The sequence below is a fragment of the Symphalangus syndactylus genome, chromosome 7 (genome assembly GCF_028878055.3).
Source record: "Symphalangus syndactylus isolate Jambi chromosome 7, NHGRI_mSymSyn1-v2.1_pri, whole genome shotgun sequence".
Taxonomy (NCBI): Eukaryota; Metazoa; Chordata; class Mammalia; order Primates; family Hylobatidae; genus Symphalangus; species Symphalangus syndactylus.
Window position 1 is genome coordinate 37,859,949 of NC_072429.2, and position 17,560 is coordinate 37,877,508.

General features: G+C 45.3%; 1 protein-coding gene across 9 annotated transcripts in view; it reads left to right on the forward strand.

Moving 5' to 3' along the window:
• The window catches only part of SH3TC2 (SH3 domain and tetratricopeptide repeats 2), a 209,878-nt gene that overhangs the window by 83,973 nt on the left and 108,345 nt on the right, over positions 1-17,560 (forward strand). The window lies entirely within an intron of this gene.

A 17,560-nucleotide genomic window follows, 5' to 3' on the forward strand; every position in this document is an offset into this window, starting at 1 on the left:
ATTATTTTTGGCCTGAACTGACCTGTAGCTTTGGTATTATGTAGACGGAACTTTAAGATCACCATTAAGACCGCCCCAGAGACACTCAGCTAGAGGCAAAAAATGCCATTCCAGTTCCCCTAATGGGCTGGTGCTAAAACATAAATGTCAGTCTGGTTCCTGAGGACATGAGCCAGAACTCAGTTAAGAGTAAATTATCTTCTCCCTTTCACTAAGCACTCAATAAACAACTCATTGTCTAGTGCAGGCTTAGAAAATCCTATCTGGATTTGGAACGTAGTCCAGTTTGCATCGCATGGGTTAGGTAGTGGGAAAAACACAGCTCAAGGGATCAGGTAAAGGGAGCTGTGTTTCTGCTTCTTCCCTCTTGCTGTCTGGGAGACTTTGGACAAGCAGTAGTGGGAGACTTAAAGACTTCTGGGTAGGAAGCTTGATTAGAAGCATAAATCAGCTTGCTGCAGTTCCAACTCTGACCTGATTTGTGGGTCATGGTGCCCCTCTCAGAAACCAACCAGGTCCCCACCATGGGCTTCATTTCCAATTTAAGTCTTGTCTCTTTGTATTTAAGTCTCAGCTTCTTTGAGACTGGAACCTTGCTTACCTTTTACCCCATCTCTCCCTTAGGCTCTGGTCCTATTGCTCTCAGAACTCCCAGAAGCTTCATTTTTCTTGCTGAGGCCTCTGACCACTGTCAGTGACCAGGCGTGCAGTTCCATGTGCTCAAGACCCAGGGAGTACCTGTCTCTGTCCCATCTTGCTGGATCTCTGTCGGATTGCTCTCTCTCTCTCTGGCTGGCACTCCATCTGTGTATTTCCTTGAACACCATCTTCTGTTTCCCAGAATATCATTCCCCCATGCTCATCTGGCCAGCTTCTCCTGACCCCATCTTGGAGGCATTGAGAGTTTCTGCCTTCCCCAACTCTGGCCCATACCATGGCCAGGCTTAGCAAGTGGCTTCCAACTCTTTCTTGAGCAGTGGAACCTACTTTACATGTGAACTTTTCAGTGGAACTCCATAACAGAAAATGGCAAGACAATAACAACAACAGCAACAAATAGCTTATTTAGGCCATTGAAATCTTCCTGGAAAGAAACACATCACTGTTTGCTGAACCTAGGAAGCACTGCAGAACCCCAGGACTCCTCAAAATGTAGTTGGAAACTCTAAATTAGACAATTCAGTCTGTCCCTTTCTATTTTTTAGGCAGCTCAGACAATTAGGTGCCTTGCTAAGGTCACACACTGAGACTAATAGAATCCAGTTTCTAGAATGTGTTACCCCTAATACAATGTGAGCTCCTCAAAGGGCAGAGACCTTCCGTGCATGTGTCACTCCTGTATCCTCCCTGTGTAGCACATAGTAGAGGCATGAACAACAGTGGCGAATGAATGAACAAGTCTTATGGGCCATGACCTAAGGAACAGTCAACAGATGTTTATTGAGGACGTTTTATGTGCCAGGCTCCCTGTCTTTGGCTCTGGGAATGGAATAGAAAAGGCTGATGAACGTGGTTTCTTCCCATTTGGACTTAGAGATAAGCATGGACCTGAAACAAATGATCACAAGTGGTTTATGAAATAATTGCAATGTGCCAAGCTCTGTAAAGAGAGAATATATGGGCACCTGAGAGGGCCTGGCACCTCATCTAGAGCATCTGAAAGGTTCCCTTGAGAGAGTGATGTGACTGGTAAGTGAGGATGAGTCAGGGTTTCTAAGGCACAACTGGAGAGAGAAAAGGAGCTCCACAGGGAGCAGGAAGCCAGGTGTGAAGGAGCACAGGTGAGAAAGAGATAGAGAAGGGGAGAGAGAGAGGGAGAGTGAGACAGAGAGACAGAGACAGAGAGAGAGAGAGAGAACCACGTGTCTGCAGAAGCCCTTAGAGATCCAGGTGCCTGGGTGGGAAGAACCAAGGGGGCAATGAGAGGAGGCTGCAGACTGTAGAGGTGGGATTAGGCCAGACGGCAGACGGCACTGGGCACTTGGGGTCTCAAAAGTGGCAAGAGATCCATAAATCAAAACATAGGCCTCCCAGCTGTCTTAGTAAATAAAGTCTTATTGGAACCCTCATTTGCTTATGTCTTGTCTGTGGCAGGCTTCATGCCACAACAACAGAGCTGAGTAGTTGCAACAGAGACTATCTGACCTACAGTCCTAAAATATTTACCATCTGGCTTTTTACAGAAAGTGTGCTGACCCTTGGACTAAAGGAACCATAGAGACAAGAGGGCAGAAGCCAAGTGGGCCTCAGAGCTGCCTGCTAGAGTGAGATGGGAGTAGGATGGAGGTGGGTCCTGATCCCCAGACCCACTTGTCGCCTCCTAATGCCTTGTCTGTCATCTAGGCTATGGGTGTGGCCGAGGCTTGGTGAGGAGAGGCTCTGACCTCAGCTGCTCAGCTGCAGGACTCCTGCCAGACTCTGTCACTCCTGCAGGGAGGGCTGTCTCTGCCTGGAGCCATGGGTTGGGCAGGAACGGGGCAAATTCTCAGCCTCCACCCGTCAGTTGTATGCACTGTTCCCTAAGCCCTCTGCACTTGCCAGCTTCTGAGTCTCTGTACAAACTGTTCTCTCTGCCTGGGGTGGCTGTTTCCACCTATCATTACCTTTCCACCATTACCATTATCAAAATCCTTTCCACCCTTCCAGGTGAAGTTTAAACACCACTTTCAGGGAGCTTGCCCTGATTATGGCCCCTCCTCCCCGTCCCTGACTCCTCCTCATCCAGGAGGAATGCTCACTCCTCTTCTGGCCTCCCATAGCCCTCCATCTCCCCCTCCTTTGTTGTAGCGACAGAAGCAAATTATGAGTTCCTGGAGATGTGTTAGTCCATTCATCCGTTCACTCCACAGCTATTTATTGAGCACCTACTGTGCACCAGAGGTTGTGAACAAAGTCTCTGCTTTCATAAGAATCAGAGAGAAAAAGCAACTACCAATAAGTAAATAAACAAGTGAAATCTTTTCAGGCTGATAAGGGCTAAGCAAGAAAAAAAAATCTCATGTTTGAGAGTTTTGGGGTGGGGTGTGGGTATACCAGGTTAGGCAGGTCAGTCAGGGACGGCCTCGCTGAGGAGGTGAAATTTGAGCTGAGGTATGAATCAGCTATGGAAAGAGCTGGAGGGAGGGCATTCCAGGTCGAGGGGAGAGCAGGTGCCGAGACCCTGAGGCAGGAAAAAGCTTGATGTGTTTGAGAAACAGAAAAAAGTCTGGTGTGGTGGGGCTTCAGTGGAGGAGGAGAGGTATGAAGGGGTCAGGGAGGCCAGTGGGGCAAGGTTGGGTCAGGCTTTGTGAGCTCTGGTGAGCAGTTTGGGATTTTGTGTGTGTAGGAAGCCACTGGACAGTGTTAAGCAGGGAGTAATGCCCATTCTTTCAGCTAAGTGCTGAGAATGCAAGGAAGACTGGAGATGCTCCCTTCCCTCTAGACGTGTATGCCCTGGTGGAGGTGCCTTTCCCTGATGAATGTCATTCAAGCACAAAGCCTGGCTTCCACTTTGCAGATGCAGATATTTGATTTGCCAGGTTCCTCTCACCCCTCGTTATTGAGAGTGTAGTTCAAAGCCTTCTGTGGCATCAGCTGGGAGCATGTGAGAAGCACAGACTCTGGGGCCTCAGACCTCAGACCCCCTGGATGAGAATCTGCAGTTATCAACAGCCCCCATTGATTTGTGTTCACCTTAAACTGCCCTTGAAGCAATCAAGGTAGAGAGTGATAGATTCTCACTAAGCAAATTGAGAAGACAGTAATGAGTCGGATGCTAGCTCAACAATTTATAGTGGGGGCTAATAACCTTATATCTGAGCCTCTCAAAACTTTAAAGTGCGTATGTGTCACCTTCAAATCATGTTAAAATGCAGACTTTGGGTCAGTAGTTTGGAATGAGACCCCCCAAACTCCGCATTTGTAACAAGCTTGAAGGTGATGTTGATGCTGCTGGTCCCAAAATCTAAGCCTCATGTGACACTCACGCCATCAGTCCACTTGATTTTTATGCTTATCCTGTGATGAGTTGCTTTGTCTCATTATGTGAACCAGGAAACGGAGCCTTAGGAAGCTTACGTTTGAGCTGTGTGACCTTGGGCAGGTGGCTAGGCTCATTTCCTCATCTGTAAAATGGGTTTGGGGGTACTTCTGCCTGCTTTAGAGGACTGCTGAGGAGAACAAATGAACTAAAGCACATCCTGTGCTTAGCACAGCACCTGGCACACAGCAGGGACTCAGTATTTGGTCATTTGTTTATTTTCTAGGACTTGATCTAGGTTTTCAGCCTCCAAAGCTGGGGTTCTCTCCCCCAGGTTAGTAGAAACTAGGGGTCAGCTCAGCTAGAGGATGAGGTTAGGAATGAAAATACTTAGCAATAATTGAATATGGGGGCTGTCGCCTGGCAGAGTTTCCTCAGAAGGGTGGTGAGTTCACGTCTCCAATTCTGAGGATATTTGTACTGGAGCTTTGCCCATCAAATCTTCTTCTTCCTCAGACTATGCTGGAGACACACAGGCATGTCTTTTGGTTTCTTCTTTTTCCCCTCTAGGCCACAAGCTCACACAGCTGTCCAGACAACAACCATGACCTCAGACCCATCAGAGTTCAATTGCAAAGACCACAGTACCCTGGTGCTATTCCAGGCATGGCTTCTGGAGGAGAGGCCCAGATTTCCAGTTGGCCTCAGGTGACACAATGATGACTGAGTTTACAAGCTTCTATGGCCATTTCCATTTAAACAATGGAACTGCATGTCGTGCCTCCATTCACTGTCCTCTCAGCTCCAGTTTTTGAGGCTGACATTCCTGAAAGTGCTCTAAATCCTGGGGATAGACTCAGTCTGTAGTTTCTTAGTAGAAATAATCTGTACAGCACTTAATAATTTATTAAGCACTTAATTTTATTTCATGGCTTTCAAAAGGACATACAGCAGATATTATCCAAATTGCAAATGAGAAAATTAAAGAGATTAAGTAATGCCCTCAATCACTCATGCAGTAACTGCCTTCCAACTCTGAGTTCATTTAATCAACCTATATTTATTGAGCAGCCAGTATGAAGAGGCCGTGTGCTGGGCCCTGGAGAGAGAATATAGAGGAAAAGCAGGCAAGTCCTTGCCTTCATGGTGCTCACATTCCAGTGGGGAAGACCTATGTTAAACAAATAATCACCCATATAAATACAACAGTGCCTCTATGATAAGAGCCAAGGAAAAGAGGTGGTGTTGCTTTGAGAGCCTAATAGAGGGGGGGTTTGACATAAAAGAGAAGGCTTAACTGAAGCTACTGAGCTGGGATTTGTACTTTTTTTTTTTCTTTAAGTCTTCCTCTTTGCTAAAATTTTTTTTTATTTTTTTATTTTATTATTATTATACTTTAAGTTTTAGGGTACATGTGCACAACGTGCAGGTTTGTTACATATGTATACATGTGCCATGTTGGTGTGCTGCACCCATTACCTCGTCATTTAGCATTAGGTATATATCCTAATGCTATCCCTCCCACCTCCCCCCACCCCACAACAGTCCCTGGTGTGTGATGTTCCCCTTCCTGTGTGCATGTGTTCTCATTGTTCAATTCCCACCTATGAGTGAGAACATGCGGTGTTTGGTTTTTTGTCCTTGCGATAGTTTGCTGAGAATGATGGTTTCCAGCTTCATCCATGTCCCTACAAGGGACATGAACTCATCATTTTTTATGGCTGTGTAGTATTCCATGGTGTATGAGTGCCACATTTTCCTAATCCAGTCTATCATTGTTGGACATTTGGGTTGGTTCCAAGTCTTTGCTATTGTGAATAGTGCCGCAATAAACATACGTGTGCATGTGTCTTTGTAGCAGCATGATTTATAATCCTTTGGGTATATACCCAGTAATGGGATGGCTGGGTCAAATGGTATTTCTAGTTCTAGATCCCTGAGGAATCGCCACACTGACTTCCACAATGGTTGAACTAGTTTACAGTCCCACCAACAGTGTAAAAATGTTCCTATTTGTCCACATCCTCTGCGGCACCTGTTGTTTCCTGACTTTTTAATGATCGCCATTCTAACTGGTGTGAGATGGTATCTCATTGTGGTTTTGATTTGCATTTCTCTGATGGCCAGTGATGATGAGCATTTTTTCATGTGTTTTTTGGCTGCATAAATGTCTTCTTTTGAGATGTGTCTGTTCATATCCTTCGCTTACTTTTTGATTGGGTTGTTTTTTTCTTGTAAATTTGTTTGAGTTCATTGTAGATTCTGGATATTAGCCCTTTGTCAGATGAGTAGATTGCAAAAATTTTCTCCCACTGAGCTGGGATTTGAAGGATAACCTGGCAGGGCCCTGACAAAGACTTTTGTTTTTACCCTAAGAGTACTGTCCAGCCAACTGAGGGGCTCGAAGATGAATGTTTGGCACAGAAACTCCCTTAGCACTAATCTTAGTCCACTTTTTTATCCTTGCCTTAGTCTCCTACTTCCCTGGGACATGCTTGAAGACAGAAATTAGGTCTTAAGTGGTGAGACCCAAAGAGACTAAATCTGAGCTGAGTAACTCAGTCAAGGCCCTGGCCACACATGCCATCCTCAGTGAATGTCCAAAGAATGTAGGCAGCAGGGGATTGAAGGCAAAATGCCAACATTCAAACAGGCAGGAAGGTGAATGATTTATATCATGAACATGCAGGTCAGTGCCTGAAAATGAGGACAGCAAGGAATCTAGAATGTTCCATCTTGGGCACCCTTTCATGCAAAATCAGAAAGCCTTTTCCATTCCCAAGGAATAGAAGCTGGTAAGGTATGGACTCTGGTGTCTGAATGCCTGGGTTCAAATCCCAGCTCTTCTACTTAGCAGATTCTAAGCAAATCACTTCTCCTCTTTTCCTCTTTATCTGTCAAATGGGGAAGATAAGATCTCTTCTAAGGATGTTGTGAGGATTAAATAAGATGATGTCAGTGAAGTGCTTGACACACGGTGAGTTTTAGTAAGCAGTCGTGATAGCATTATTAGGGATGCTGGCAAAGAGCCTGGGCAATTTCACAGCGTGAGCCCCTAGTCTCTCACTTATATGGGTGAAGACCTCCTGTGAAAAATGATTAGCTGCCTCCTTCAGATTTAGTTGATGAGTGACCTTGTCACTGCCCTAGAGGGAAAAAATAAAAACTCCTGAGATTGACATCCACAGATCGTCACCATGGGGGCCCTGCCTGATTTTTCACCCTCCTTCGAGATCACTTGTGTGGCCTGCAGTACCTGCTGCTATTCCCCTAAAGCATCATGCCTTTCTATGGGAGATGCTCACCTGTATAACTGCTCACCTGGCTACCTCCTAAAGTCACATCCTTATGAATCTTTCCCAATTTCCCCACAGAAAGTATTATTCATTCAATCATCAAGTATTTACTGTTGGCACATCTAATGTGTGCCAAGCCTATTGGAGGTATTAAGGACATAGTGATAAACACAGGTTCAAAATTCCTGCCCCTGTGAAGACTCTATTTTGTTTTGGAGAAACAGGCAATATGCAATTTGCAAATAAATAAACAAGGTAGTGTCAGATACTGAAATAATGTTTCCAGGGAGAAAACAAAGGTGACATGATAGAGACTGCTGGGGTGCGTGTGGAGAAGCTACAGGGGATGATGAGATGACCGGGGAAGACCTGTTTGAGGAGGATGCATAAACTGAGACTGACTGATGAGAAGGAGCTAGCCAAATGAAGTGATGGGAAAAGATCGTTCCAGGCAGAGGGAAGAGCAGGGCAACCTGAAGCAGAATGAAGGGCAGTGGGACCAAGCAGAGTGAAGATGGTGAGGATGCTGTGAGTGCAGCTGGAGAGGCAGGCAAGGGCCAGGTCACACCTCGCTCTGAGACTCCCCCTGTGCTTTGAGATAACTCTGTTGCAGTCTTTTCCACATTGGCATATAATGTGGGCATTATATGTGGACCAGGCTTTTTTTATGTCTTTACCCCAAGCACAATGGCTGGTTCATAGTCAGGACTCACTAAATGTTGATTGAATAAGAGCCAATTTGAGACAGGGCCGGAAAGTCTGGAATGGATTTTGGGTGATGTAGCATGTCTAAGGCAGTCTTTGCTGAATCAGCACCCTTGATACACTTCTCTCCAAGTAATTTTGGTAGTAACTGGGCATATGCCTAAAATTTGAAAACAGTTCCAAATTACAGATTTGGAAGACTTGCTTCTGATTGAGATAAGCATAAATCATCATCTCTTCTCGAAGGAGGCAGAGCCAGACAGGAGGTGTTCTGGAAACAAACATAAACTGTTGATCAAATTCTAATCAATTTCATAATAGAAATTGTAGCTGAGTATAAGTGACATAAAAGGTAAGACCTCCCCAGAACTAGAATAGGCTGGTGGGACAATAAACACTGGCAAAAGAGGACCCTGGGAGAGGGAATCTGAGGGCTGAACGTGATAATTAGAAAACAGACCCAACCAGGATGAGACAGCAGCCAGGAGCGAGGGTCTGAGTCACCACTGAGGAAATATCGAGCCACACACAGCTTTTCCTACCAGCCTAGTGAAAACCATTTGCTCAAATCCTGTTCTATTTCAGGAAGCACCAGCTGCATCATAGGAAGTTCTGCTCTTTCCACATTAGGAACAAGAGTCACTTCTCTTTGCTTTTGGGTGTTCACAGGGCACCAGCTCTGGAGGGCACAGGGTTATTCTGCCACTCAAATAAGGTAGATCAGTACAGTCCAATCTGGGCAGTTAAGCAGGCTGCCTTCCCTGAGACAGAGAAAAGCTGAGCTTGAGTTACCTCCATAAAGGATGGCTTTCAGTCCCTCTGAGCAGCCCTAAAGTGTTCCTGTGTCAGCTCAAAGAGAAAAAGTGGCCAGATATCATTCACTGTCATCTTCTCCTCTTTCTCCATTTTGGCCTGGGAGAGGAACATGGAAACCCTGGCCTCACCTTGCTGGAGAGGAAACCATGTGCAAGGACTCCAGAATGTGCCTCCTTTGCAGGCTGAGGCTTCTGTGTGTTCTCACAGCCAACTATTTCCTGGGGACATTGCTGAAAGCTGCCTTCTGAGGGGGATTAGGGGCAGGCAAATTGCAGGTGACCTCAGTGGGTGAGAGAGGGTTTCTTCTCATTTATCTCCAGGCCTGATTTGAAGAGTTACAGTTGGTATGTGGTGAGGTTTGCCAAGTATGGGCTGCACACACTGAGGATTTTATAGGACGAGGAGTTCTTGTCGGGTGGCGCTGGGGATTTTTTTCTTCCTGAATTCCATATTACAGCAGGTTATCTAAGGATTATATTTGAATTTTGGGGTGTTCGGAGGTTTCCACAGAATTTTCTAAGTTTTATTAGAAATCTCAGCATATTTCTGATACAAGACCCATGACACATGGAACATGAGTGGATAGATAAAACAGAAAAAAAGGAGAATTGAGAGGGATCACCACATCTGCCACTTTGAGATGGATTACAGTTGTTTTTCATCCAAAAGTTAAGTGGATCAAATCAGTCTTCAATTGTGGTAAAGAGCAAATCCAAGAGTTTATTCAGATGTTAATTTGCTGATCTGCAGTCTACTGCAGGAACAGAGACTGGGTTTATTTTTTCTGCCATTCATTTGCTATGTGACCTTGGTCCAGTAGCTGCCTGTCTCTGGGTTTTAGGGTTGGATTAGATAATGATTTCCTAAATGTCATGACTGTTTAACACAGCATTGAAAATAATTAAATCATAGAAAGTTGTGCCTGATTGAATTCTCCTTTAATCTTCCTAATAAAGGAAAGAAGAAAGTCTCAGTGTAGAGTTAAAATATCTTCAACACCCTTTCAACACTTCCTGAGCTTATGTTTTTACAAAATGAGAACAGGCTTCAAGCTCAATCTTACTTGGACTACAAGTGTCTTTCTAGATGATATATTTTCTTTTTTTTGAGACGTTATTTCGCTCTTGTCGCCCAGACTGGAGTGCAATGGTGCGATCTCTGCTCACTGCAACCTCTGCCTCCTGGGTTCAAGCTATTCTCCTGCCTCAGCCTCCCGAGTACCTGGGATTACAGGTACCCGTCACTACGCCCAGCTAATTTTTGTATTTTTGGTAGAGACGGGGTTTCATCATGTTGGCCAGGCTAGTCTCAAACTCCTGATCTCAGGTGATCCACCCGCCTCTGCCTCCCAAAGTGCTGGGATTACAGGCGGGAGCCACTGTGCTTAGCTGATAATTTAATCATATTGTTTTGTCTTTGTTTTATTTATTTTTGTGGTTACCTTTTATTTTAGACAAGTGATTCCAGTTTTCTATTTACAGCAGTGATAGAGGGCTTTCTCTGAAAATAGATGTGTTTATGTAGATTAGAACACTTGAAGACATATATGAAAGTGTTGTTGACATATGACAAAAACTGCGGGGTTGGTATCTGAATGGTTGGACTTTGGGAAACCCTGGTCTAGGTGACCTCTAAATGTTTTTCTGGCTCAGAGGGCTTATAAATATGAATGCCTCAGTTTCAGCACAGAGCACACATTGCTGGCTTCCAAGCTGTCTTAAATGTAAGCTCTGTGTGCAAGGCAATTGTATGTGGCTTTTTGGCCACTGTATCCCAAATGTCCAGTTCAGTGGGTGGCATGTGGCTGGACTTCAATAAGTGATTCTGAAGGAATAAATGCATGACTCAGGTGAAAATGAGATATGACATCCCTTTTATGTTTGGGACCAAAAGAGAAGAAAATCCTTGCATTTCAGACCCTGTTGGGCCTGAAACAAGAGTGTGGCCTCAGCAAGTATAGGTAGGTGCGTGCACATCCATACATATAGCAGAGGACTTGGGGCAGTCCTTATGTTACCATTCACTGCTGTGTGACTCTGGCAAGGGCCTTAACCTCTCTGAGCTTCAATTTCCTCATCTGTTAAAACACACGCACATACATGCACACACACACATGTGCACACACACACACACACACACACACTTTGTGTTTTAAATGTTTACCCAAGTTGAATTTTTATGATATCATTGAAATTTACAGAACATATCTAGTACTGTTTTATTGTAAAAAACAATTTGGCTTTTGACATCTTAGATTCTCTCTAGAAAAAGGCAATGTTTAACTAATAAATAAATGAGTACATACATACATTAATATATTTCCGTTTTATTTTCATTTTCAGTTTTTCTTGTTTTCAAATCTCATTGGCTCTTGGCTTGGAGTATTTTTAAATTGACTGGCTGTTTGGTTCAAATGATGTTTAAACAAGCTTTGACGCGAGCTTGCAGACCTATTGTGCTTGCTGGGTTGAAGTTGGGTGTGCCACCAAACTGCCTTGGCTAAATGACAGTTTAAATACAGCCAAACATTTGGTCCTGCTGGGAGATTCATTGGTGGGAAGATTCCACAGAAACAATGCCCTGGCTCAGACATTCCTGCCCCTGCAGGGGGATCTGAGGGACCAGGTGGTCTCCTCAGGTCCAGGGGAGATTGCCAGACTCAGGGGGAGCCAGCACTGACCTTCATTCAGGTGAACCTGTGTTCTCTTTCCTTCTTCCCCTGGGGCCCTAGTTGGCTCTGATTTCCAGCAGTAGTTTGAAGCTGCTGTCTCTGAAACTGGAGATGGTGAAACACAGGCAGAGACTGGACTTTCTTATCAGCCTCACTTCATATTTCAGGTGAAGGCTTGTCTTTGGATAGAGGCAGGAGAGGGGGTTTGAGACCATCTTTCAGACAAGGTCATCCCTGCTTCTTCCCTCCAACTCCAGCCATTTGGTTGAATTTATTAGCCTTTTCTGAGGGAAAAAGAGAAACAAAAAAAGCAAAAAGGAAAGCAGAATTCTGTGCAATGCAATGGAAAACCTCCCAGTGATTCAAACAGCGTGAATAGTTATTACAGAAAGAGGAAAGTGACAGGGCCATTGTGATGATGAATTGAGACAATGTGGGTAAAGCAGTGGAAGCTGTGTCCCACCTGTAGGAGACACTCCATAAACTATAGCTATTATTATTTAACTCCTCACATGGCAACTGGCTTCTAGTGGGTCTTAGTGTATGTTTGTTGATGAGCTCATGATAGGATTGGCTGCCTTAGGGGGAGGGAGCTAGAGGAGTCCAGGCTGAAGATGAGCATTGTTGAGCTATGATATTGATACTCCCATCTAACATCAGAATAGAGATGGAAATAAGCCCAGAGACAATGTTGTAGCTCTGCCCCCATCAGGCCAGCTGATGTCCTTCAGGGCAGGGTGGCATTGACTGGCTAGACAATGGCTGACTGACTTTCCATTGGCCCTCCCCTTTCTGCATAATTGATTTTGAACTTAGGATATGCCTCAGGCTAAGCAAACATAGCTTCAGACCCCAGATATTTGCAGCAGCCCTTTAATAGGGCCATAGTTGGAAATGTGAAGCAAGAGACTGTCCCCCTATTTGGCACGCATTTTTAGAGTTTTTGAGGTTTGGCATGGGCATCCAAGGAGCCTCCTCCTGACCTAGTGGAATATTAAGACAAAATATAAGGTCTCTGAGGCTGTGTTGCCTTTATTTTCTCTCCTGACCTAAGAGTGTGTGTGCAGCTAAACTGCCAGAACCCAACACTTCACTCAGTCTAATGAACCTGGAGGGGGACACCACTTAGGTTATTGGAATAGGGAATGTATTCCCTATTGCAATCAAAAAAGACCCCCTCCATTGGGACTCAGAGAAAGACTTTCCCTCCCTTATCCTCCCTTAGGATATTGGAATAGGGAAGTAAATACATTCCCTATTCCAATATCCTAAGGGAGGATATTGGAATCCTAGGGGAGGATGAGGGAGGGAGAGTCTTTTTCTGAGTCCTGGTGGAGGGAGCCTTTTTCTGAGCCAGGTTTGGTCCAATATATTTACTGTTGGACTTTCAGTGGCATGGGCCGTCCACATGATGAATAAAATCTCTTAAAGTTCTCCAAGCAAATGGCCTCTGCATTCAGGGTAACTTAGGGGACATGATTACAAAGGGGAAGGAGTCTCAGTTAGTGGCAATTGCTTCAACAGTTGTGCTCTAGAGGGGATCTAGCTCTACGCAGGAGCATGAGTTGTAAATGAAGGCACTCATGTTTATGGAGGCCCTTTTTTTTGTGTCCTGAAGTATGCTAAGGCCATGGTGTGGAGCATTTCTGTCTGTCCTCTGAGCAACACTGTGGCAGGTGCAGGATAGTAGATCTCTGTTGTTTATGCTCCCAGGCAGCCATTCTCACCTCCCCACAGCCCCTGGCTTTCCTTTGGGAGCCTCACCCTTAGTGTTTATGGTTTTGTTGGCATGGTAAACCAAGATGTTTTCCCCTCCCATTATGATGCCTAAACTTTCTTCAAACCTCCCTGGGGAGACAAGGGAAAAGATTGGAATCTTTTGCCCAGGACTTGGAATCCCGAACCTATGTGTGAGAGCTGATGAAATGCTCAGGATGGATTGATTACAGCCCTGGTTCCTGGGCCAGTTTGCTGCAACTTCTGCTGCCTGCTTCGAGTTTGTTTTACACCTTCTCTTCCTTATTGCGAGTTGTCCCATGCCCTCTAGTAAATTTCCTTTTAGGTAGAGTCCTTGAGTGGTCTCAATTTCAGGTCTATCTGACTCAAAGCTGGTGAACTTAACCATTATGCAATATTGGAGCCTCTCTGCTTTCTCCCAGACCTGAGGTTCTAAGAGGCTCTGATTCTGAGAGTCTGAGAATGCACAGCTCTAAAATGATATGATTAATTACTTTTCTATTCTTTTAGAGCTGGTCAGTGTTCACAACTGCAAATCTCCTTCCCGAATGAGCTGTCACTGCCTGAGCCGTCAGCTGAGGGTGTGCGAGGGCTTTTAGACTTTGAGCTCAGCTGACAGGACACAACTCTCCCTGCAGGCTCCGTATTGTTTGGCCACTGCTAGCCTAGTCTGCTCACTTGTCCATAAGACTCGTTGGGACTTACCAACCCCTAGGAGGTATCTACAAACCACATGGGAGAAATATGAATTTGAACAATGAAGTGAATAAAACAGGAGCTTGGGCACTGCTTTAAGAGATTTTGCCCTGTTGGCAATCCTCTGGAGGTGCCTATGCACCAAGGGTCTATGCACTAAGCAAGTGATGAGCAGGGCCTCATGACACCTTTGAGAAATGGTTCATTGTCTAAATTCAGAAGGAAAGGTTAGAAATTTCCCCCCATATCACCACTGGGAAAATGGAAACAGACATTCATACTTAAGCATATAAAAAGTAATACTTCCTTGATGTTATTCTTCTATTCAACAAAGTAGATAACTTAAATTGTGGGAACAGACACATCTAATGTGAGACTCAATAAGTTACTTTTCATTACAAACAAAAATTTAGCCCAATGCTTTCCAAATTGCCCTATGCCAAAAATATTGCTTACCTCAAGTTTATCCTATGGGCTTCTTCAGTAAGGGAGCTTGCCTTGCTCCATCTGCACCTGGTCACAGTGGCTAACACAGAAATTTTAACTTTTTTAGTGGTGGAATAAGTTTTTCAAACAATAGTTTCATGCAGGACTATGGTATACAAAACAGATCCGAGCTGTTCTTCTGAAGTCACCTCTGATATGCAGCATCCCCCTTAACCCTCCTACCTGGGTCCCTGAAAAACCTGAAAAAAATCACAAGACTTGAGGAGCCATTAGAAAACTGCTGGCTCAGCACCTAGTTTGAACAGAATAGGATTCAGTGGACATGGAGTGAACATCATAGGATTCAGTGGACATGGGATGAACATCATAGGATTCAGTGGACATGGGATGAACATCATTTGTGGTAGGAAGTTTGCATTGTTTTTTTTTTTTTCTCTCTCTCTTTCTTTCTCTCATCCCTCCCTTTCTCCACCCCCAAGTATAGCTGAGGGAATCAAAAGAGTGGTTTTCGGTGATCTTCAGAGACGAGGTGAGAGGGAATCTTTGCGACACAAATAGGTGGCACTTAGGTTGATGTCTTCACTAGCAAGTTATGGATGTGGGTGTAGAGTCCTTGGTAAAATGAGCAGACGTCAAACTAGCTCCTTAAAAAAGGGGAGGCCTTGCACAGGGTGGGCTGGAGCCTGATGCTGGTGGTCCCAGTGGAGCTGAGGGTCTGAAGGTGGAGCATGTCCAGAGACATCAGAAAAGGCAGGTCAGTGCAACCTTTGAAGTGGAGGACCTAGGCAAATAGGGCAGAAGGCAGGAAGGTATAGAGCTGAACCAAGTGAGAGAGAAGCTCAAGGCAAATACTGAGGATGCTGTAGATTTACAGGAACTGGAGAGAGAGGCAAAGAAGTCAGTGAACAGGTGAGAACACAGGCTGAAAGACAGCCAAGGACAGAATGTCCCAAGCTGAGCTGTCTGTAGCCCGGGGCCTTTCAGTGGCGCCTGGGCTTCCGCAGGGCAGCATTGGACACAGCTTAAGGGCCTTTGTACCAGGAGGAAATCTGGTTGAGAGTCCTTCTGCTTTGTGTCTGTCCTGTTTGTCATGCTTCTGGGGTTTTTTGGATCTCTCTAAAGAATATGCTCATTATTGGAGGATAATGAGTTCGTGTTTGGGGCTGGGGAAGCCAGAAACCAATCTAGTTGATGTCTGTGTGATTTCATGGCTTGTTAAGTCCCTTTCATATGATCTCATTGCTTCTCTGAAGTATGTCAGGAGGGTCCGTATGATGAATATTACATGGCATCTGATGTCACAGGGCACTGATTATGCCAACACTGCTTATAGAAAGCAGAGGACTAGTGAGGCAGGGAGAGAATTACAGTCCAGACTTGGAGTGGCCGTGCACGTGCAGCTCATTGCAGTCATGCATTTGAATGGCCTCCCACAGGCTCAGCCACTGGGCAGGACAGCGGCAGTTATGCATTCCATTAGCAATAGGTCAGACTGGCGTTGGGCTAAGTTTCCTGGATCATGCCACTCAAATGTGTCATGTGTACTCCGTTGTCATAGCACATTGCTCAGGAAGGGTGATCTAGGCCAGAGGACACACACTGGCTGCCCCTAAACTGTGCTGGCCCCCAGATGTTTTTTTTTTCAATTAGGTCTGCACCAGGTTTAAAATTTTGAATGCATGCCAATATTTAAAAATGAGAAGATGCCCTCAATATTTGCATTTCTGGTTTTCCTAAAATACTGGAGGGTCTTATTACATTGGTTTTTGCAACTGCCTCCTTTCCGTGAGTCATATGTTCTCCACATGTCAAAGTCCCCACCCAGCCTGCTTTACTTCTTTACCTCTCCAGCCCTATGGGCACTAGAGTTTGAGTCCCTTGGCTTAGGTTGTTGTCTTATGTAACTTGCCATGTAGAACCAGGGTTGGCAAACTGCTGTCCGTGGGCCCAATGTGGCCCTCCACCTGTTTCTATAAATAAAGCTTTATGGCCGGGCACGGTGGCTCATGCCTGTAATCCCAGCACTTTGGGAGGCTGAGGCAGGTGGATCACGAGGTCAGGAGTTCGAGACTAGCCTGACCAACATGGTGAAACCCCATCTCTACTAAAAATACAAAAATCAGGGGCCGGTTGAGAAGCGGAGTGACAAACAGGGGAAACTGGGAAGGGAGCGTGCCTGTATTCCCAGCTACTCGGGAGGCTGAGGCAGGAGAATCGCTTGAACCCGGGAGATGGAGGTTGCAGTGAGCTGAGATCATGCCACTGCACTCCGGCCTGGGTGACAGAGCGAGACTCCTTCTCAAAAGTAAAAAATGAAAAATTAAAAAAATAAAGTTTTACTGGAATGCAGCCACACTCATTTGTTGACACACTGTCATTGCCTATACTACCCAGAGTAGAGTAGTTGTGGCAGGGGCCATATTGCCTGAAAATTCTACAGTATTTATTATGTGGCCCTTTAGAGAAAATGTTTGCTGAGCTCAGATCTAGACTATGGCCAGAGGGCTGACTTTTCACTACAGAATGGCCCACAAGGTATTTTCTAAATAAAGGTTTTCTGCTTTCAGAGGAATCCTTTTTTTTTGAGACGGAGTCTGGCTCTTTCACCCAGGCCAGACTGCAGTGGTGCTATCTGGGCTCATTGCAAGCTCTGCCTCCCGGGTTCATGCCCTTCTCCTGCCTCAGCCTCCCAAGTAGCTGGGACTACGGGTGCCTGCCACAGCACCCGGCTAATTTTTTGTATTTTTAGTAGAGACGGGGTTTCATCGTGTTAGCCAGGATGGTCTCGATCTGCTGACCTCGTGATCCGCCCGCCTCGGCCTTCCAAAGTGCTGGGATTACAGGCGTGAGCCACTGCGCCTGGCCAGAGGAATCCTATCACTATTCTTAAACTAATTTCATTACTTTCCCTCCAGGCTTTATTTATAATCCACCAAAATGAGAGGGGAAGTTGGTGATCTATTGTTTTCCAGGCCTGGGTTATTATGAGGCCATACAATGTCAGTTTTAGTGTCAGGGCAGTCGGTTTCCTTTTATTTTTCCCTTGCCTGCCATATCCATGGGGAAAGAACAGGACAACCTAGAATTATTGGCGTCCTGCATTTCTATTTTTGTTTGTTTGAGACGGAGTATTTCTCTGTCACCCAGGCTGGAGTGCAATGGCGCGATCTCAGCTCATTGCAACCTCCACCTCCCAGGTTCAAGCAATTCTCCTGCCTCAGCCTCCCAAGTAAC